Source organism: Homarus americanus, unplaced genomic scaffold (genome assembly GCF_018991925.1).
Source record: "Homarus americanus isolate GMGI-L3 unplaced genomic scaffold, GMGI_Hamer_2.0 scaffold74, whole genome shotgun sequence".
Taxonomy (NCBI): Eukaryota; Metazoa; Arthropoda; class Malacostraca; order Decapoda; family Nephropidae; genus Homarus; species Homarus americanus.
The window spans coordinates 5,904,732-5,927,231 of NW_024716951.1; the positions used below are offsets into that span (position 1 = coordinate 5,904,732).

General features: G+C 46.5%; 1 long non-coding RNA gene across 1 annotated transcript in view; it reads left to right on the forward strand.

Moving 5' to 3' along the window:
- Positions 1–22,500, forward strand: part of LOC121858725 — a 138,151-nt gene that overhangs the window by 59,438 nt on the left and 56,213 nt on the right. The window contains exon 2 of the long non-coding RNA XR_006087497.1: positions 5,470–5,518. This is a non-coding gene — a long non-coding RNA (uncharacterized LOC121858725). The remainder of the gene's footprint in view (positions 1–5,469; positions 5,519–22,500) is intronic.

Here is a 22,500-nt window from a genome sequence, read left to right on the forward strand (position 1 = left end):
GTGGGGAGGAGAAGGTATGTGGGGGGATGAGGGGGGTGTGGGGGGATGAGGAGGGTGTGTGGGGAATGAGGAGAAGGTGTGTGGGGGGATGAGGAGGGATCAACTGAAGATTGTCCCCCCAAGCTTATTTCACCTGATGATTAAACTCCCTCACGTCATGCACCTGGGGGTTAGGTTAGGTTAGCATTAGGGCGTTAAATCATTAGGTGAAGTAGGCTAGGTGTATCGGCCTCAGTTTCGCCCACTTAGCACTGGTGTGTTTAGTAGCGAGTTTAAGCCTTTACTGTGTGTGTGTCCTCAACCTCACCAAAACTTCACACATTCACAACCTCTCAGAAACGACCATCACAGTTTTGCTGGAACTTCTACGATATGTTTCCTGGATGGTCTTTTTTTATCTTCTTCTTCAAACTTTGTCTTACGTCAGCGTGATTCATACAACATGGCTGCCGGTACTCCATGTAGAAAAACAAAATCTAAACAACTTGTCCGAAACTCTTGGCTCAACTTTGGCTTAGACAGCTGCATAATGCTCCATGATGGATCCTGTTTTAAAAAACTTCGTCCGACTTCAACGTTTACCTTGCCTGACGAACTTTAAGGCTGCCGGGGCCTCATGTTTCTTTCAAATAATTTAAAAGAAAAATATTTGTGCCACCTGGTATGGAAGACGACGACGTAGCCATCGACTGAACAAAAATATGAAGCCCGAACCTGTATTATCACCACCACCAACAACAATAATAATAATAATAATAATAATAATAATAATAATAATAATAACGAAAACAAGAAGAAAAAAATGGTATAAATCTGGTAAAGTTTTATTGGGTAACTTTACAAACTATGCACCGAGACTTGACTACCAGGAAGAGGGGGGGGGGAGGCCTGAGGGTGATGGTGTTGCAGTGCGTCACCAGCTGCGTTAGATGGTGGTGGTGGTGCAGTTGGATCACCTGAAGATTAGCCCCCCATGAGCTAATTACACCTGGGGGTTAGGTTAGGTTATCGGAAGGTGTATAATAAGCTCGTGGGGAGGGGGGGACAAATCTTAAGGTGATCCGGGGCAGTGACACAGTCATCAGAAAGTCCTGTTACCTGTAGGAAGAAGCAACTTGCCAATCATCAGGTCAGTGCCAGAGTATACCTGTAGGAGGCGCTATAGTAAACAGGAAGTCCCACATTACCTGTAGAAGGTAATGTGGGCCTTTCAGGTAAGCCCTTGATTATTGGTGATTTATCTATGGTGGGGGGCTTTAACCTCACCACGGTCTTAGCTCCCTCGGGCGTCACTCAGAAGGTGTGTGTGTGTGTGTGGGGGTTGTTTGGTGTTATGGAAATTAGTGCACTTTGTGGTACATCTAGTTTGCTGTAGCGACACACACACACACACACACACACACACACACACTGGGAGAGTTGTTAAATACGACCCCTAAAATGTCTTCTGTCTATCTTCCTTTCTACCTGTACATAATCTGTCTGTCTATCTGTATGGTTGTCTTTTCTGTCTTCTCCTGTCTCTCACACAAGACGGTGAGGGAGGGATAGGGACTGACGGGTGATGTGGAGGGGCTGATGGGTGGTGCCGGGGTCTGGCGGCTGACGGGTATTAGTCAGCAGGAGGACAACAGTTCCGAGGCCGCAGACAGACAGGAGACAGATGGTAGGCGGCGCCCTCCTTACCTCCCTCCATCCCTCTCTCACGACCTCTCCCAAACACTTCCGGTACCAACACCACCCTTGTTTTAGTACCTCTCTCTCTCTCTCTCTCTCTCTCTCTCTCTCTCTCTCTCGTGGTTGTGTATGACCAGAGGACTAATATGGCGATCATTCACAACCTCGTAATGGTGTTGTGGTGGTGCTGGTGTGGTGTGATGGTGGTTGTGAGGTGTGGTGGTTGTGGTGCGTCGCTGTGGTAGTGGTGGTGAGTTATGGTCTGGCTAATGTACCGTACATGTTCCCTCTACCCTATACGTTGTTCCCACACGGCCATTGTAAGCATGTAGTGGTGTTGTTGGTTTGATGGTGGTAGTAGTAGTAGTTTGTTGTGGTGGTGGGAGTGTGTTGTGGTAGAGATAGGGTGTTGTGGTGGTTGTAGTGTGTTGTAAATATCGTGAGAGAGAGAGAGAGAGAGAGAGAGTCAACCACTTACCTTCGTTCACATCCACTTTATGCCCAAGGCTTTAGTTAATAGCATCCACCTCCCCCCTCCCCCCTCCCAACGCCACTAAATGAATTGAAGCAAAATTTTTAGGATTCGATTACCTCTCAGTTAACCTAACCTCCCCCCCTCCAAGGTAGCGTTAGGGTAGTTAATCTTCAGGTGAAATAAGCTGTGAGTGTCTAATCTTCAAGTGAAATAAGCTGTGGGTGTCTAATCTTCAAGTGAAATAAGCTGTGGGTGTCTAATCTTCAAGTGAAATAAGCTGTGGGTGTCTAATCTTCAGGTGAAATAAGCTGGGTGTCTAATCTTCAAATGAAATAAGCTGGGTGTCTAATCTTTAGGTGAAATAAGCTGTGGGTGTCTAATCTTCAAGTGAAATAAGCTGTGGGTGTCTAATCTTCAAGTGAAATAAGCTGTGGGTATCTAATCTTCAAGTGAAATAAGCTGGGTGTCTAATCTTCAAGTGAAATAAGCTGTGGGTGTCTAATCTTCATGTGATGGGAGAATTCTACAGATGTTGTGAGAGAGAGAGGACTTGGCGTAATAAGGAGGCGGCGTTGTTGACACAGGAGTACTGGCTAGGGGCGAGGGACAGCTGACACGCATACCTCAGTGCCCCGGGTGGGTATGTGGTGGTGGTGGTGGTGGTACCCATAGATGTCGCCTGCCCCCTCCCTCCCTCCCTTCCTCCCTTCCTCTAATCTTTCTTAAATCCCCTCTCTTTCTCTACCTGACCTACCCCCCCCCCCCAGGTAGCGTTAGAGTGTTTAATGATGAGGTGAAATAAGCTTTGGGTGAGGGTTAATCATCTGTTAGGTAATCCTCACACTCAGGTAAACTTGGTGACGTAATTCCCTCACACTCAGGTAAACTTGGTGACGTAACTCCCTCACACTCAGGTAAACTTGGTGACGTAATTCCCTCACACTCAGGTAAACTTGGTGACGTAATTTCCTCACACTCAGGTAAACTTGGTGACGTAACTCCCTCACACTCAGGTAAACTTGGTGACGTAACTCCCTCACACTCAGGTAAACTTGGTGACGTAACTCCCTCACACTCAGGTAAACTTGGTGACGTAACTCCCTCACACTCAGGTAAATTTTGTGACGTAACTCCCTCACACTCAGGTAAACTTGGTGACGTAACTCCCTCACGCTATGGGTGGCAGCGTTTCGTGACCGTACAATAGGAGGTGGTAACGACTTTGTTTATACCCCGGGTGGTGTTACGGAGGTCAGACCCTGAGGGATGGTGGTTAGGTTATGTTGGGTTAGATTAGGTTATGTTGGGTTAGCTTAGGTTATGTTGGGTTAGCTTAGGTTATGTTGGGTTAGCTTAGGTTATGTTGGGTTAGATTAGGTTATGTTGGGTTAGATTAGGTTTGTGTTTTTACCGTGTTTTAAAAGCTGTGTCTGTTGTTGTGTCTGTACTTGTATTAGTTGTTAGCGTTAGGTTTGTGTTTTTACCGTGTTTTAAAATGTGTGTCTGTTGTGTGTCTGTACTGTATTTTTGTTTCAGTATTAGAACCTAACCTAACCTAAAATATTAGGGTGTTTTAATCATCAGGTGAGATAAGCTGTAGGTGGGGAGAAGGAGGAGAGGGGTGACTAAACTGCAGTTGATCCCCCCAAAAAAAATTTCTACACCTCTCGTTCTTGTTAGGGTTTATGGGACACACTTTACCCACTCTGCCACACTCCCCCGGTACAGTATTTCGCCAGCGTGAGCAGACCGGCGTCGACTTGAAACTGTTTTACACGCTTTGGTGGCGCCTTTACTGTCATATACTGTACTAAACTGCTTATACACACTCCGTTAGCCAGCGAAGATCAGAGAGAGGGGGGGGTGGGGGGGGTTAGGGAGGAGTAGAGAGATTGAGAGAGAGAGAGAGAGAGAGAGAGAGAGAGAGAGACACACACACCATTACTTGTTAGATAAGTCTGATCAGTTGTATCAGTATGTATAGTCAGACGCTGGTACCCTGTTGAGCATCACATGAGCAACCAAGAGGAAGGAGACAGAGAGGTAAACAAACTCACCTTCCAGTCCCAGCCTCTCATCAGCTGACGCCCCTTACCACACGCTATTGGTCTAGGCATTAATGTGTTGGGTGGTGGTAGTGGTGATGATGAAGATTAACCTGCCACATCACCCTACCCCGGCCCAGTTTATTTCACCTGATGATTAAACACCCTAACGTTACCTGAGGAGGGGTTAGGTTAGGTTAATCTTAAGCTGGAGTACCAAATTTTCATGAGGGAGTTTGAACTAAGGTTGTGAAAAATATAACACCGTATTGTTGTTAGAGTTGTTGTAGTTTTTGTCGTTGTTGTATTTGTTGTAAGCATACAGTATGTTCTATTTATAGTTGTTATCATAGTTGTTATGGTGATGGGTGAAAGGTGCAGCAACCAGACAGACGGAGGCAGGCAGAAGGGGACGTGCTGGCTAATATTGATGTTAGCGTCTTTGAGTGAGTCACACTGTACACACCTTGGCAAGAGAGAGAGAGGGTTCCCACGCTTACCTGTATGTGTGGCCAGGTAACACACCCCTCTCTCTCTCCTTCCTTCACCCCCTCCTTCCTTCCTTCCCTCGTCAGGCTCTATTGTGATGTAACACTCGGTAACGTGTTTGTCTCTGTGTACAGGTGAGGTGATGCAACTTACCTGTGTGTGTGTGTAGGGTGGGGGGGGTGGTAGTGTGTTAAGTGACTATTATATGGATTCCCTGAAGGTTAGGTCCTAATTTCCCAGAGTTTGTGTCATCTGATGATTAAACACCTGGGGAGTCTTAGGTTAGGTTAGACTAGGTCAGTTCAGTTCTAGATTAGATGAATGAAGTCAATTTACCATTAGACTAGGTTATGGTTATGATACGTTAGCATAGAGTTTGAGTGATTGACCTTAAATTGAAAGTCTTGGGGAGGGGGGGGGGGACTATTCTTCACCTGATCCAAATTAATTAGCCTTATTAGTGAACATTAGGTCATAAGCTTTACAGGTGCATGTACAGCCGAGGTCAAAAGTCTTGAACACTTGACAGTATTTGGCATGTAAGTACCCGAAGATCTTAGGTATTAAGGGGAGTTTGATCCCATTTTGTGGTTCAGGCATAATATGTGATGACAAGTCGTGTTATTAGTATATCCCAGTCATATAACTCTTAAGTAGATGTCAGATATTCCTAAGTGTTCACGACCTGTGACCCCGACTGTACAAGAACTTTTATGTATAATATTTAATTATTATTTTTTTCTTTTCAAGGTCGGGATATTAATTTTTCTTTTTAATTTGCAGGTAAACGACATGGGCGGAATGGCAGCAGTTTGGGAGCCGGATATACAAGGTGTGTGGAGCCGGGTGTACAAGGTGTGTGGAGCCGGATGTATAAGGTGTGTGAAGCCGGGTGTGTGTGTAGTGTGGAGCCGGGTGTATAAGATGTGTGAAGCCGGATGTATAGTGTGGAGCCGGGTGTATAAGGTGTGTGGAGCCGGGTGTACAAGGTGTGTGGAGGCCGAATATACAAGGTGTATTAATAGCAGCTGGTCACCGAGTTGGTGTTATTGTTAGCTATGAAATTCTTTTGTCTTCTGAACCTCTTCTTCATTTTCCTCTTCATCTTCCTCCTCTTCCTCCTTCATTCTTCCTTCTCTCTCTTCCTGTCTCCCCCCTCCTCCACACACTCCGTCTCCTGCCATGCCCTTGAAGCGTTTCCCCTTATCTTCTCTCCCTCCTTCTCCCCCCTTCCCCCTCCTACCTCATCCTTCCCCTCCCTCCCTTCCCTCTCCCCCTTCACCCCTACTTTTCCCCTTCTCTTCTTATTTTCCCCCTTCTTCTCCTCTCTACTCCCCTCCTTTTACCCTCTCCTCTATCCTTCTCCCGTCCTCCTCCTTTCCTTCCCCCAACCTTCTCCTCCTTCTTCTCCCCTCCTCCCCTCTTCCTTCCTCCCCTCCTTCTCTCTTCTCCTCCCTCCCATCTCCTTCCACCCACCCCCACCCCCCTTCCTCAGGTTGTACAGTCGCCTCGTGGTGAAAAATATTTGACCGCCTGAAGGAGGTAAAGCCTCTCTTGATGGGGGAGGACCTGGCTTGTTGCCCCCTTAAAGCCCGGCTTGGGGAGATTGAGTGGGAAGAGAGGGAGGAAGGAAGGGGAGGGAGAAGAGAGGAGAGAGGGAATGGAAGGGAGATGGGGAAGGGATGCAAGAGGAAGAAGGGGAAGGAAGAGAGGATGAGGGAAAGGAAGAGAAGAGAGGGAGGAAGAGGGATAGGGGAGGGGAGGAGGTGTGAGGGCAGGGAAGAGGTGGAAGGGGAGTTAGAAGGAGAAGGAATCTGATGAGAGGACGAGAGATGAAAGGAAGGGGGAGGAGGAGAGAGGGAGGGAAGGAGGGAGGATAATGAGAGAGAGAGAGTAATCGATATATGTAGATTGGAAGATAGATAGATAGATAGATAGATAGATAGATAGATAGATAGATAGATAGAAGCAGATGACGTGTTTGACAGACGATGACCAGAAATAAGATCCTTCTCTTCACTTCCTTCTGTGATCTTTCTTTCTTTCTTCTTCAACTTATTTATATCTTGGTTGAATTTGAAATTGAGTGTTATTTACCTACTTTTGGGGATCATGGGCCCTTGACCTACTTTTGGGGGTCATATAGTCTTGACCTACTTTTGGGGGTCATGTAGTCTTGACCTACTTTTGGGGATCATGGGCCCTTGACCTACTTTTGGGGGTCATGTAGTCTTGACCTACTTTTGGGGATCATGGGCCCTTGACCTACTTTTGGGGGTCGTGTCATTAACCTACTTTTCAAGGCGTTAACGTAATCTCCTTCAGAAAAACTATACCAAGACTAGCCATTCAACCTCTTTTGTATGTGATAAATACTAAGATAAATTACAACACAACGCAACACAACGCAACACAACACAACACAACACAACCAGAATATCACACAAACACAGGGAAGGTTGTGAGTTGTAAATTGTATCACCCCCTTTAATAGATCCATCACGACACATATGGCACGGTGCCAGAGTGTCATGTTGGGGGGGGTGAGAGAGTTCCTATAGTGTGTGTGACGCAGTATATGGTCTTTACCCTTAGTGTGTGTTAGGGTGCGTTAGGCTGGTGTGGTGAGGGGTGATGATGGATGAAGGGTTATGGTGTGGTGGTGAGGGGAATGATGGTGTTGGAACTGGATGAGAGTGTTGGAGGTGAGTATTGATGGTGGAGTTTGTTAGAGTGTTGGAGGTGAATTAGGACGTCAAATTAACTTATAACTGTATTATGAGTGAAGGTGGGGCTCAAACCCCTTAAGTGACCCTCCTGACCTCACACACACACACACACACGCACGTAAACATTGAAAAAAGTGTGTGTGTGTGTGTGTGTGTGTGTGTGTGTGTGTCGTGACCAGGATGAGATAGACTGAGAGATGATGACAGGCTCTCTAGTACTGGCTGTTGGAAGGAGTGGTGGAGAGGGTGGAAGGTGTGGTGGAGAGGGTGGAAGGTGTGGTGGAGAGGGTGGAAGGAGTGGTGGAGAGGGTGGAAGGAGTGGTGGAGAGGGTGGAAGGAGTGGTGGAGAGGGTGGAAGGTGTGGTGGAGAGGGTGGAAGGAGTGGTGGAGAGGGTGGAATTTAGCGGGTGGAAGGAGGGTGGAGAGGGTGGAAGTGTGTGGTGGTGGAGAGGGTGGAAGGAGTGGTGGAGAGGGTGGAAGGAGGGTGGAGAGGGTGGAAGGAGTAGGAGAGGGTGGTGGTGGAGAGGGTGTGTGGTGGAGAGGTGTGTGGTGGAGAGGGTGGAAGGTGTGGTGGAGAAGGTGGAAGGTGTGGTGGAGAGGGTGGAAGGTGTGGTGGAAGACGTGATGGAAGTAATCGATGAAGGCGTGATGGAAATAAACGAATGAAAACATGATAGAAATACATAAATAAAAACATGATAGAAATGAAGGAATGAAGGCATGATAGAAATAAATAAAGACGTGATAGAAATACATAAAGACATGATAGAAATGATGGAACGAAGGCATGATAGAAATAAATGAGTGAAGGCATGAAGGAAATTATCAACAAAAAGTCCTTCCCGCGTATTTTGTGACATTTTGCAATTTTTCTTTCTCCCAGGATGATACAGTATATAGCTGGAGGGGAACGTGTCGTACTAAAGAGTTAAAAGCTAATATTCCCAGGATGGTTTAGCACTGGATGAGATTTTAGAGTTTAGGAATATATTAAAGCTATTTGTATTACGTCTTACCTGAGTGCTGGGGGCGGTGAAGGCATTTTCTTTCATTCTTTATTTCTTTCTGTCTTTCTTTCTGTCTGTCTGTCTGCCTGTCTGTTTGTCTGTCTGCCTGTCTGTCTGTCTGTCTGTCTGTCTTTCTTTCTTTCATACATGAGTTATATTAAAGTGTGTTTTTAATTTCTCGTTGGATTTGTTTTTTAAAGGACATTTATATTTTGTTTGTTTTGATGTTTTATTTACTTGTTTATATTAGTTGTTTGTTTTTGTTGTTTTTGTTTATTAGTATTATTTGTTTTTGTCGTTACCTGATCAATGACTATAGTTTTGTGAATGTGATAATATATAGTGTGTTGTGTAGTGTAGTGTGGCGTGGTGTAGTGTATTGTGTAGTTTTTTTTTTACGGGTATTAGCCCACCCGGGCACAGGTCACTGACCCACATCAGGGCCCCGGGGGCGAAATTTTAATAATAATAATAATTCATAGTAAATAAAATTTATAATAAAAAGTAAAACAAAATATTAATGGTAATAATAATAATAACAACACTATGATAATAATACATACAAAGAAATGCAAGAATTAAAAAAAATCAACAGTGAGAAACGCTATATATGTATGTTGTTTTGTCCTGTAATAGAAACAATTGAGACCCTACAATATTGTGTGTAAATGAGGCAGAAAGTCAGATTAGCAACCTGGGACTTGGTCACATATGGCAGCAGGGTCTACCATTAGACAACACATTATGCTGCCAATATCTTCCCAGGCGGTAGTACCTCCCTGTTCGGTAGCTGCCTACTACCTACTACACTAGTGTTGTATAGTGTAATATTGTATGATGTTGCGTGGTGTTGCTTGCAGTGTTACGCCTAGGTGTGTGTGTGTGTGTGTGTGTGGTTTCAGTACAGTTGTATGGTATCACAATTCGTTACCTTGTGTGGTTTCGTTGCCGTTGTTGCGTATGTGAATGATTGTTTTTTGTCGATAGGGGTAAGTGGGGGCCAAGGGAGGGGGGTGTCTAGCACTGTACTCGACCGTCCTTATTTCCTCAACTGACGTCAGGTACCCATTCACAACTGGGTCGACTGGGGGAGACGAGAGCTCTATCCGGGTCGTCCGCCGTAATTCTTTTTCAGGTGTGTGTGTGTGGACAGGTGATAGTAACGTTGGTGATAATGGTGGTAATGGTGGTGTTAGTATAGGAGTAATGGTGCGGGTTGTGGTGCAGGCAGATTCAATTGTTGTGGTTGGTTAGTGATGGTGGTTGGTTGGTTGGTTAGCGATGGTGGTTGGTTGGTTGGTTGGCAAGAATGGTGGTGGTTGATTGTGGTGATGATGGTGATAGATGATGATAGATAGTTTAGATTGGATAAAATTTGACTGTGTGTGTGTGTGTGTGTGACTGTGTGTGTGTGTGTGTGTGTGTGTGTGTGTGTGTGTGTGTGTGTGTCGCTCTCTTAATCCTATTTCTCTTTATCTATTTTTTTCATTTAACTTTCTCTTCGTTTTCTCCTCTTCCTCTTCTTCCTCCACCTCCTCTTCTAATCTTTGTTTTTCATTTGTTCTTTTACTCTTTTGTTTAGGTTTGCTTTCATCTCTTATTCAACTTTACACTCCTCTCTCTCTCTCTCTCTCTCTCTCTCTCTCTCTCTCTCTCTCTCTCTCTCTCTCTCTCTCTCTCTTAAGTGAACTGGAAATACAGGTGTCCACTGTTACCTGGCATTATTGGTTTCCCGGTTTATGTCAGTGTCGGGTAGTGGATGATTCAGATAGGAAAATCTCTGCTCTTGTTACGGGTCAAGTAACTGTTTTCTCACTTCTGTAAACCGGATATAATTTTCCCGTATCATTGTCAGAACCTACTAACTGTTTTCTCACTTCTGTAAACCGGATATAATTTTCCTCTTCTCATTATCATAACCTGTACTACGGCTATTGTTTAGTATTAATTATTTAAAGGATAAATATGGAGAAAATCATCTTTTTCTCTCGTAAAGTGTGTGTGTGTGTGTGTGTGTGTGTGTGTGTGTGTGTGTGTGTGTGTGTGTGTGTGTGTGTGTGTGTGTGTGTGCAGAGACTGACCAGATGTGTGGACAGGTTGTTGTTGGATTAAGTGTGTTGGTGGGTCAGAGAGGTGTGTTGGTGGGTCAGAAGGTGTGTTGGTGGGTCAGAAGGTGTGTTGTGGTCAGAAGGTGTGTTGAGTGGGTCAGAAGGTGTGTTGGTGGGTCAGGAGGTGTGTTGGTATATCAGAGGTGTGTTGGTGGGTCAGGAGGTGTGTTGGTGGGTCAGAAGGTGTGTTGGTGGGTCAGAGGAGGTGTGTTGGTGGGTCAGAAGGTGTGTTGGTGGGTCAGAAGGTGTGTTGGTGGGTCAGGAGGTGTGTTGGTGGGTCAGAGGTGTGTTGGTGGGTCAGAAGGTGTGTTGGGTCAGTGTGTTGGTGTGTCAGGAGGTGTGTTGGTGGGTCAGAAGGTGTGTTGGTGTATCAGAAGGTGTGTTGGTGGGTCAAGAGGCGTGTTGGTGTGTCAGGAGGTGTGTTGGTGGGTCAGAAGGGTGTGTTGGTGGGTCAGGAGGTGTGTTGGTGGGTCAGGAGGTGTGCAAGTGGGTCAGGAGGTGTGTTGGATCAGAAGGTGTGTTGGTGGGTCAGAGTGTGTTGGTGTATCAGAAGGTGTGTTGGTGGGTCAGGAGGTGTGTTGGTGGGTCAGACAGGTGTGTTGGTGGGTCAGACAGGTGTGCTGGTGGATTAGGATGCGTTTGTGGGTCAGGCAGGTGATGTGTCGATTGGTTGGACCCATTAAGACCCGGTTCCTTCTGCAGCTTATCATCCATATCTCTCTCTCTCTCTCTCTCTCTCTCTCTCTCAATTTTCCCTCCACCCAACGCGAGGATCAAACCATTATCTGGAAATGAAATGGGAGGGAGATATTGTGTGTGTGTGTGTGTGTGTGTGTGTGTGTGTGTGTGTGTGTGTGTGTGTGTGTGTGTGTGTGTGAGAGAGAGACCTACTACTACCTAAATAATGATGATGATGATAATTATAGTGAACACGAGGCCCAGGTAGCTATTAATGTTGGTTGGTGATGGTGGTAGTTGTGATAGTGGTAGTTACATGATGGTGGTTGATGGACTGATGGTAATTTTGATTGTGTTAATGGATGTAGTGATGGTTAGTGGTGCTAGTAGTGGTAGTAATAGTGATGTTGGTAGATGTAGTGGTGGTAGATGGTAGTAGTAGTAGTAGTAGTAGTGGTAGTAGGCATAATGAAGTAGGTGGTCGTACTTTTGAGACGCCTGAACTTTCTGGGTGGTTCTGCACTTAACTCCTTCACCTAATTACCTAAGGTCATGGGTGAACTGGTACACTGGACCATACTAGACCGGTCCATCCCAGTATGTCCCAGTCTTGACCACTTGTAGACGGAACCACCAGGGCCTTGAGACTTTTGTTACTTGTCGTTGTTGTTATTGGTGCATTAGGGTGGTTGGGGTGTGGGGTTGGTGAGATGAAGGGTTGGGTGGGTGGCTGGGTTGGGGGTTGGTGGGGTGTGGGTGGGGTAGAGTGGTGAGATGGGGAGGGTTGTGGGTGGGTAGTGGTTGGGATAGGTTAGGTTAGAAGGTTAGATAGGTTAAGTAAAGTTAGGTAGGTTAGAATAGGTTATTAGGGTTAATTTAGTTTTACGTTTATATGATTAACCTTTATTAGTAACCAACCTAACCCTATCTTTCTAACCCAACCTATCCTAACCCTATCTTTCTAACCCAACCTAACCCTATCTTTTCTAACCTAACCTAACCCAACCCCATCTTTTTCTAACCTAACCTAACCCTCTTCTCTCCCTTCCCCATCTGGCCTCCCCCAATAATCCCATTCTCCCTGAGTAGCTAGTCCCCTTCCTCCTTCCCTCCTTCCTTCCTTCCTTCCTTCCCTTCCTCCTTCCCATCCTATAAATCCTCTCCTTCCTCCCTTCCATCTGCTCTCCCGTGGTAATCCTCTTCTCCACCAATCAATCCTCCTTCCCTCTCCTGCCCTCCCCCCTCCGCCCTCTCCGCCCCTCCTCCATCCGTCCCTCTCCACCCCTCAGCCTCTCAGGTGTCAGGTTCCCACATGAAACCCTCCGTCATCAAAATAGTAAGTTTGTTGATGTCTTGTTAACCCCCCTCCCACCACCACCTTCCAGAGGGGTGTATTATTCAGATCGTGTGTTTGTCAGGTGTTTGTAGTGTTTGTCAGGTGTTTGTAGTGTTTGTCAGGTGTTTGTAGTGTTTGTCAGGTGTTTGTAGTGTTTTGTGGTGTTTGTGTTTGTTAGGTGTTTGTGTGTTTGTTAGGTGTTTGTAGTGTTTGTCAGGTGTTTGTAGTTGGTTGTGTGTTTGTAGTGTTTGTCAGGTGTTTGTAGTGTTTGTCAGGTGTTTGTAGTGTTTGTCAAGTGTTTGTCAGGTGTTTGTGTTTGTTAGACGATGTTTGTGTCTCTTGCGTCAATCAGTTGGTGTTGTATTTGTTTGAGATAGGAGGTGGGTTAATGTATTGGTGGTGTAGTGGTGGTATGGTAGTAGGGGCATCATCACCCTCCCACACCCTGGTAGGTGATGGTGGTAGTTGTGGTAGTAGGGGCACCATCACCCTCCCACACCCTGGTAGGTGATGGTGGTAGTTGTGGTAGTGGGGGCACCATCACCTCCCACACCCCTGTAGGTGATGGTGGTGTGTGTAGTAGGGGCACCATCACCCTCCCACACCCTGGTAGGTGATGGTAGTTGTAGTAGCACCATCACCATGGTAGGTCAGTCACCAGTACCAGGCTGACTTGTTCTCCCAGTCCTGCCTCCCACTGCCCCTCCTACCATGGGGGAGGAGAGGAGAGATGGTTGGGGTGAGGGGGAAGGAGGAGGAGGAGGAAGGGAGGGAGGGTAGGGTGTTGAGGTGAGGGGAGGAAGGAGGAGGGAGGTAGGAGGTGGAGGGGAGGGGTAAGGAGGAGGGTAGGAAGGAGGGAGGGGAGGTGGGGGGGAGGGTAGGAGGAGGTGGGAGGGGAGGGGTAAGGAAGGGTGAATGAGTTTGTGGTAACCTGATCTTGAGAGAGAGAGAGAGAGAGAGAGAGAGAGAGAGAGAGAGAGAGAGAGAGAGAGAGAGCAGTGAACGAGAATCAATTTTGCTGTAACTTTGATTGATATTCATGGGTTGACACTGAGGCGTTTTGGGCTGTGGTGGGTGTAGGTGTGGTAAAGGTGTAGTGGTAGTGATGGTTGTTAAAGGTGTGGTGGTGGTGGTGGTGTTGGTTGTGGTGAAGGTCTGAGGGTTATGGTGACGGTGTGATGGTTGTGGTGAGGGTGTGGTGGTTGTGATGTGGTTGTTGCGTGGTCGTAATATGAGGGTAAACTGGACTCATCTCTGTTCGTATCTCCTTTCTCAGTATTCTCTTCGTATCTAACCCCACCCTCCTTTATTACTCTTCATTTATGGTTTGACCTGCTCTCTCTCTCTCCTCTCCTTTTTTTTAATATATTTTTTTATAAGTACATAGAATAAATTTCGTTTTACCTTCAGTTTGGGAATGGTATGGTTAGGTTTGGTTTGGTTTGGTTGGTTAGGTTAGGTTAGGTTAGGTTAGGTTAGGTTTGGTTAGGTTTGGTTTGGTTAGGTTTGGTTAGGTTTGGGAACTGCAATGTTTGCGTGTACAGCCACCACTAGTTTGACCCTCACATCAAGAATGGGAATGTGGCTACAAGAATAGGAATGCGGCTGGAATATTCGTGTCACGGTTCCTGGTTACTGGCTAGCGGTAACATCAGATCCGAGGAGGACGGTCTGGGAATGGTCTTGGAATGAGAATGGGAATGGGCGATAAATCTCATGAGACAGTCCTGCGCTGGGAATTTTATTTGGGTATTTGTCTGTTATTTCTTTATCGGATTTTGCCGATTTTTTGGATATTTTGACCGATTTGCCGATTTTAGGGTTTAAGGATTTCCCGATTTTATTTTTTGGGGGTAATTGCCGATTTTAAGTTTCTAAGGTGTGTGTGTGTGTGTGTGTGTGTGTGTGTGTGTGTGTGTGTGTGTGTGTTGGGAGGGATGGGATGGACTAAGTTTGACTAGAGAAATGAAAGCTGGAAGGGGGAAGGCGTGATAGTCTGCGAGGAAGGGGAGAGAGAATGGGAGCCGAAGAGGAGGGTGAGGGGTAGGAGGAAGGAAGGAAAGGAGGAGGGATGGATGAGGAGGATAAAGAAAGAGGAGGAGAAAGGAGGAGGATGAAGGAAGGAGAGGAGGAGGCAGGAAGGAAGTAGGAAGAGGAGAGAGGAAGGTGAAAGGAGGAGGAGGATGAAGGAAGGAGAGGAGGAGGATGGAGGAAAGGAAGAGGAGGAGGAAGGAAAGGGAAAGGAAAAGGATGAAGGAAGGAGAGGAGGAGGAGGAAAGGAAGTAGGAAGAGGAGAAGAAAAAATGAAGGAAGGAATGGGGAGGAGGAAGAGAAGAAATGAAGGAAGGAGGAGGAAGAAGGAAGGAAGAAGAGCAATTGTGTCTCTACTAAATGGAGTTGAAACTGACATAATCATTATAATAAAACATGTCTCATCATCTAATATTTAAAACACAACACAAAACATTTAAAATAATCTTGTGTTTACCTGTATATTAAATCTGTGTTTGTTCCCCCAGGTGAGTGACAATGGTACCAACCAGACGAGAGTGTTTCTATTCAGCTACTACCAGAAGACGGTGAGGTTGTCGGGATTGTGGAGGTTGGTAACACTGATGATCTTGATTGTTATGGGTTACTTAAAAGTGGAATGAAGTATAACCTCTGTACACAACCTGGAATTAATGCAAAAAAAAAAAGGAGAGATACTTTAATCGAACGTATATTAAACTACGAATTAATGATGATTTTCGTGTGTGTGTGTGTGTGTGTGTGTGTGTGTGTGTGTGTGTGTGTGTGTGTGTGTGTGTGTGTGTGTGTGTGTGTGTGTGTGTGTTCCTCCTTCAACAAGTAAACGAGACAGTCAATATCCCGTAACATATGTGAGGGGACACGTGGGTGAAAATGAAAAATATGCAAATTAGGCAGCGAGTAATTTGCATATCTTAACATCAAAAAAGGATTGCAGCCCGTGTTGAAGCTGTTGACGGCACACACACACACGCACACACGCACACACACACACACACACACACACACACACACACACACACACACACGCACATACATACATACATACATACATACATACATACAGGTAATCGTGACAATTATTACTTTAGTCCATTTGGTCATATTGCGACAGAGACTCACACAGGGAGTATTAAGTTTCTTCCTCACGCTGTGCCACGCCCAGGTAACACTCACGCCATGACCTCTGACCTTTGACCCAAAATATAAGCATTGAGATCACATGTCGATTAGGCACCCCAACTTTTTGCACCTGATGATTAAACACCCTAAGGCTAACCTAACCCATCCCACAGGTGAGAGATAAGGTAGGGTGTCTAATCTTCAGGTGAGAGATAAGGTAGGGTGTCTAATCTTCAGGTAATCCAGTAGACCCCCCCTGACCTTGCCGGGTTGAGAGAACAGTCGTATCGTTTCACCTGTGGCTAATAAGACACAGGTAGAGCGAAGGTCATCTCTCACACCTGTCTGGTAGTAAACATTGGACACACTCAGGTGGAACATATGATGAAGATGAGAGGAAGATAATGAAGACCCAGGGGAAGAAAGAAGAAGAGGGAGAAGACGATGATGATAATGGAGATGGATAAGATGAGGAGAGGAGAGGAAGACAGCTAAGGGTGTAGGTGGAGGATGGTGATGATGATGGTGGTGTTGGTGGTGGTCGTGGTGGTCGTGGTAGTGGTGATGGTGGTGGTGGTGATAGCAGGTCTTTAGTCTAGCAGTTCGTGACATTATTGACCTGTTAAACCTCTGAATGAATGAGTGAATGAATGAATGAATGAGTGAATGAATGAATGAATGAGTGAATGAATGAATGAATGAGTGAATGAATGAATGAATGAATGGGTGAGTGAATGAATCAGTGAAATAAGCTGAGCTGGGGGGAGAGACTAATGTTAAGTTGATCCTTTTCACACACACACACACACACACACACACACACACACCGTCCCCCGCTGATATAAAACAACAATACAAGCGTCCTATCACGATACTTATCAAACCTCGGTCACGCAACACAGGTAACACCACGCAACACACCACGCAACACAGGTAACACCACGCAACACACCACGCAACACAGCAACACACCACGCAACACACCACGCAACACACCACGCAACACAGGTAACACCATGCAACACATGCAACACCACGCAATACTACGCAACACAGGTAACATCACGCAACACAGGAACACCACGCAACACAGGAACCACCCATTACACAACATCATGGATCGTCGTTACATATTACCGTTATACCTGGACGTGTATGTATGTATGTGTGTATGTATGTGTGTATGTATGTATGTATGTATGTATGTATGTATGTATGTATGTGTTAGTCGCTGTGTTTATGTATTATTGTACGGTGGTCGTTAATGGGACGGCATAATTTATGAATGGTATATAAAAGGCCAATTACATCCAGCAGTAATTGGGTTGTTTAATGTAGTAAAGGTGTTAGAGGTCGTTACTCACTCCCAAGGTAATGTTGTTGCTTGTTTGTTCTTGTTAACTATTGTTGTTGTTGTTGACTTCTGTTGTTGTTATTATTGTTGTTGACTTGTTGTGCTCCAGGGTTCGCCATATCAACATTCGTTTGTTTTATATTTTGTTGTAATTTTTCCATACCATTGTTTACATTTAACTATTACATATCCCCCCTCAGTGGGTTCTTAATGAGGGGTTCCATCTTTGAGGTTGTGGGTGGGTGGGTGGGTGACGACGACCTCTCTGAATGGTGGCTATAGAATGGTGGGGTTGTGACGTCAAGACCCCCGCCACCTTTTACATTCTTGCAAATGACTTTTTTTTTAAGTATTAATAAATAAAATAAAGGCAGTTTTATTCCATTGCTTATATGGCTTTGGTGATAAGCCATAGAATATTCTGGATGTTTTTCGACGTGTTGTGTGAAGGGGAGGGAGGGCTTGGCTTGGCTTGGCTTGGCTTGGCAGTGTGTCACCATAACCAGAACTAACGCTAATAAAAAGTGTTATATGATTTTGAACTTGATTTATCACTTCCGTCATTGTGTGCCGATTGAAGTCATGCCTCACTGGTCATAACACGTGGCTAAAGGTTGGCCTTTTATGACCAGATAACTCAAATTTGGCCTTTTTTTACAAGTGGTTGGCCTGAGAACATCACTGGTTGGCCTTTCCAGACAAGTTGAAATATTCTTGGCATTTTTCGCTTTATATTAATTTTTTATTTATTTGAAATGGTTACAAACAAACAGACAGACAGACAGACAGACAGACAGACACAAGCAGACAGACAGACAGACAGACAGACACAAGCAGACAGACAGACAGACAGACACAGACAATCAGACAGTGCTTTGTACACTATATTAGATAATAATAATAAAAACCAATATATTAAACTAGATAATAACACATCCAGTGACCATCGCCAGGGCAGGCAGAGAACCGCCCACACAAGCGCTACAGTCCCAAATAGTTGACGTGGAGAATTGACAAAGTTGACGAGGGTTTATTTCAATCTTGTTTAGACGTTATTATTCTATTCTGTTTATACTGGTATTGTTGGAACCCGCATGATCACATGAAAATGGTTCTTGTGTGTGTGTGTGTGTGTGTGTGTGTGTGTGTGTGTGTGTGTGTGTGTGTTTCTCTCACATCAAGAAAGAACCTTGCATGAGTTTACGTAGGATTGTGGTAGTGTTATAGGATTGTGGTAGTGTTGGCTGGGATTGTACTCAGAAAGGGGAAGGAAGGTGAGAGGAGAAGAGGGGAGGAAGGGAAGAAATAGGAGGGTGGAGGCGAGAGAGGGAGTAAGGAGGGAGGGATAAAAAGGAAGGAAGGAAGGGAGGGTGGGGGTGGGAGGTATTGGTGGAAGGAAGGAGGGAGGGAGGGAGGGAGGGAGGGAGGGAGGAGGGAGGGAGGGAGGGAGGGAGGGAGGGAGGAGGGAGGGAAGGAAGTGTATTTTGTGTGTATATAAGCCAGGGAAAAGAGTTTCGAAAGCTCAGCCTTAGTCATTTTAATCAAGGTCTTGTGAGCTCTGGAGGGCGGGGTGGATTGATTGGAGGGAGAAGGAGGAGGGAGAGAGAGAAAAGGGAGGGGAAAGGAGAGAGGAGAAGGGGAGGAAGATGCTGACATATTAGTTTAGCTTTAAGACTTACGTTATCCCCTTTGATGTGTGTGTGTGTGTGTGTGTGTGTGTGTCTGTGTGTGTGTGTGTCTGTGTGTGTGTGTCTGTGTGTCTGTGTGTGTGTGTAATAGTTGTGGTTTAACGGTGGTAGTTGCATATAGTGGTAATGGTGTTTGAGATTTTTATGACTGTAATTGTAGCAGTATAAGGGTTGTTAAAAATGAAGTGGTGATGGTAGTGGTTGTTGGGTTAGTGGTGATGGTGGCTGCTGATGTAGGTTTGGTGGTGATGGTGGTGTGGTGATGGTGGTGTGGTGATGGTAGGTGGTGTGGTAGTGGTGGTAGTAGGTGGCGTGGTAGTGACGGTAGGTGGTGTGCGTGATGATAATTGGTGATGTGGTAGTTGGTGTGGTAGTGATGGTGTGTGTGTGTGTGTGTGTGTTAACGGAGACGGCGCCACTTGGTAACAGTGTAACAGGAGGCGGGGCAGGTGTTGTGGTCACGGCCTCAGCTGGTAACACTGTCACCTCGCTGGTCCACGTGTGACTTTATCAGGTTATTGGACAGGTGACTTACGGCCCGGATTTTGAGGAGCCAGATTTTGAGGAGTCAGATTTTGAGGAGTCAGATTTTATGGACTTGGATTTTTAAGACGCAGATTTTAAGAGAACCGTATATTAAAAACCCACGTTTAAAGGAGCCGGAGGTTTTACTCTTACATAAAACACCACGACCACAGGTGCAAAAAACAGGTTAAATAATAAATCTAAGACATAATTAACAGGTAATATAAACTCATATAAATGTTAACTTTATTAAATTAAAAAAAAGAGGAAATTTATATATATATATATATATTTTTTACACCTCAGGATTTTCCCCCTGACGACCCGAGCAGTGAGGTGTGTCCAGGAGAAAGTGTAGCAGACAGGGGGTGTTCTGTGTGTTATGTTGCTGTGTGTGTGGGGAGGAGGGGTGGTGTGTGGGGGAGGGGGTACAGTGTGTGGGGAGGGGTGCAGTGTGTGTGGGGGAGGGTGCAGTGCGTGGGGGAGGTAGTGATGGGGAGAGGGGTGCAGTGTGTGTGGGGAAAGGGTGCAGTGTGTGTGGGGAGAGAGTGCAGTGTGTGTGTGGGGGAGGGTGCAGTGTGTGGGAAGAGGGGTGCAGTGTGTGTAGGGGAGGGGTGCAGTGTGTGGCGGAGGGGTGCAGTGTGTGGGGAGGGGGTAGGGGCGGTGTTTGTGTTTTGGGGAGGGCAGTCACAGGGGAAGGAGAAATGTGTGGGAGAAGAACGGTGTGTGGGGGAGGTGCAGAGAGGGGGCGACCACACCAGGCCAGGGAGGTGTGTGTGTGGGGGAGGAGGCGACCACACCGTCAGGGGAGTGTGTGGGGGGACGGGAGGCGACCACAACGTCAGGAGTGTGTGTGGGGGAGGGAGGGGGGAGCCACAGCGTCAGGAGGTGTGTGTGTGGGGGGAGGGAGGCGACCACAGCGTCAGGAGTGCGTGTGTGGGGAGGCACACCGTCAGGAGGTTTGGTAAAGCAATGGGGCGACTCATCTACAATCTCTCCGCTAATTGACCATTACCACGGCAAGCACCAATAACCGCGGGGGGTGGGGGGAGTATTTCCTTGATGTTCTGGTGGTGGTGGTGGTGATGAGGGTGTTGAGAGGTTGGTTTTGGTGACAGTATAGTGTAGAGGGTGATGGTGGAGAAGATGGTTTTGGTGAGGGTATAGTGGTGGTGATGAGGGTGATGATGGTGACGGTGGTGAGTGACGATAAGGTGTGCGAGAACATTACCCCACTCTTTTTTTACCAATGATTCCTCCTTTTCCCTCTCTCCCCTCTCTCTTCCCTCACACACATACTCACTCTCCTCCATCTCTTTACCCCATCACTTCACTCTCCATCTCCTCCCCATCCCCCAAAAAACTTTCCTCCTACCCCTTTCCTTCTGTTACTCATCCCCTTTCCACCGCTTTCTTTTTCTTCCTCCATCCTTCCCTCCCCACCCCTCCCTTTCTCTCTCTTTCCCTCCTTCTCTCCTTCTCTCTCCCTCCCTCGCTCCCTCCCTCCTGATGGGTGTTAGCACTTCGTCAGTCACCGTCTCGTGCCTCGCCATCTTCTCGGGGGCAACACGGATCAGCTTTTACTTTGCTTGTGTTCCTGTGGCTTGTGAGACTTTACTACTACTACTACTTTTTTTTAATGGCCTCCAGCCTCCCCCAATAGCCATACCTTTGCCACCATTTTATTACCTTAATATTAAATATCCTAATACATAAGTTGTTATCCTAGCTGTGTTGAGTTAGTTGAGCCGCAGATCTATGCGGCATTCAGTGATTGTTGCCTCATAGTCAATATCTGCAACTGTTGTCGGTTTTGGGGCCGATGCTCTCGTTCCCCTGAGGCAGAGCAAAGCCAACCGAAGGAGAGAGAAGGACAGTCGACATCTCATCCAGGCTGTAACATAACTTCTGGGCTGCTGCTTCTGTTAGGATATCACCTCCGCGAGTCTGGCGCAGAAGCATCTTGCACTTGGTCCCATCCCACCAGAGGTTGTAAACACTAGAGGAGTGAAGCTGCCTTGATCAACGTTCTGAATTCTCTCTCTCTCTCTCTCTCTCTCTCTCTCTCTCTCTCTCTCTCTCTCTCTCTCTCTCTCTCTCTCTCTCTCTCTCTCTCTCTCTGTTGGTGTTTGTGTTTCCTTCATTGTTTGCATGTTTACTCTTTGTTTACCTGTAATTTTGCCTTCTTCGACACCTGGCCGGAAGAAGGTGTGTTTTTTCTTTATTTACATCTCGTTCATATGTCTGCCTGCCTTTATGTCTGTCTGTCTGTCTGTCTGTCTATCCACTCACCTTTTCTGTCTGCTGACTGTACCTGATTCCTCGTGAGTCAGGAAGCTTACATGTCTGTCTCTCTTGGTCTGCCTCCTCCCCCCCTCCTTTCCTGTTTAAATCCTTATCTCCCTCTGTTATTCCCTTCTGCCTCCCTTATCCAGCCTGTCTCTCTCGTCCTACTCTTCAACTGTTTATCCTAAATTTGCTAGTTCTCACTGATTAGTCCTCAAATAGAATATGACGTATACTGTATATGAACCTCTGTCCTGTGTGGCAGTGAACGGCGATAACACCCTCAGTATCAAGACCTGACTGAATTACACAGAATAGGCAAATTGTACTCCAAGCATTGCCAATAAAGTTGTTAAACCTATAAAAACAAAAGACATTCACCATGCCCTCCACCCTACTCGGGCAGTTGTGATTGTGTGACCTGATGTAAGCTGATCCTCTCGCGTTGACACCACGCCTACACCACCAGCTGCCTGCACCACCTACCACCATCAGCTGCCTGTACCATCTACCACCATCAGTTGCCTACACCACCTACCACCACCAGCTGCCTGCACCACCTACCACCACCACCTACCACCACCAGCTGCCTGCACCATCTACCACCATCAGCTGCCTGCACCACTACCACCATCAGCTCCCTGCACCGCCTACCACCATCGGCTGCCTGCACCACCCTGCCTGCCATCAGCTCCTGCACCGCCTACCATCAGCTGCGCACCTACCACCATCAGCTCCTGCACCGCCTACCATCAGCCTGCACCACCTACCACCCACCACCTACCACCACCACCAGCTGCCTGCACCACCTACCACCACCAACTGCCTGCACCCCATCTACCACCACCACACCTACACCACCAGCGAATCTACCACCACTATCGAGGAAGAAAGAGTGTTGTAGCAGCCCCCTCCCCCTTACCCTCCCCCCTTTCCCCCCTCCCACCTCC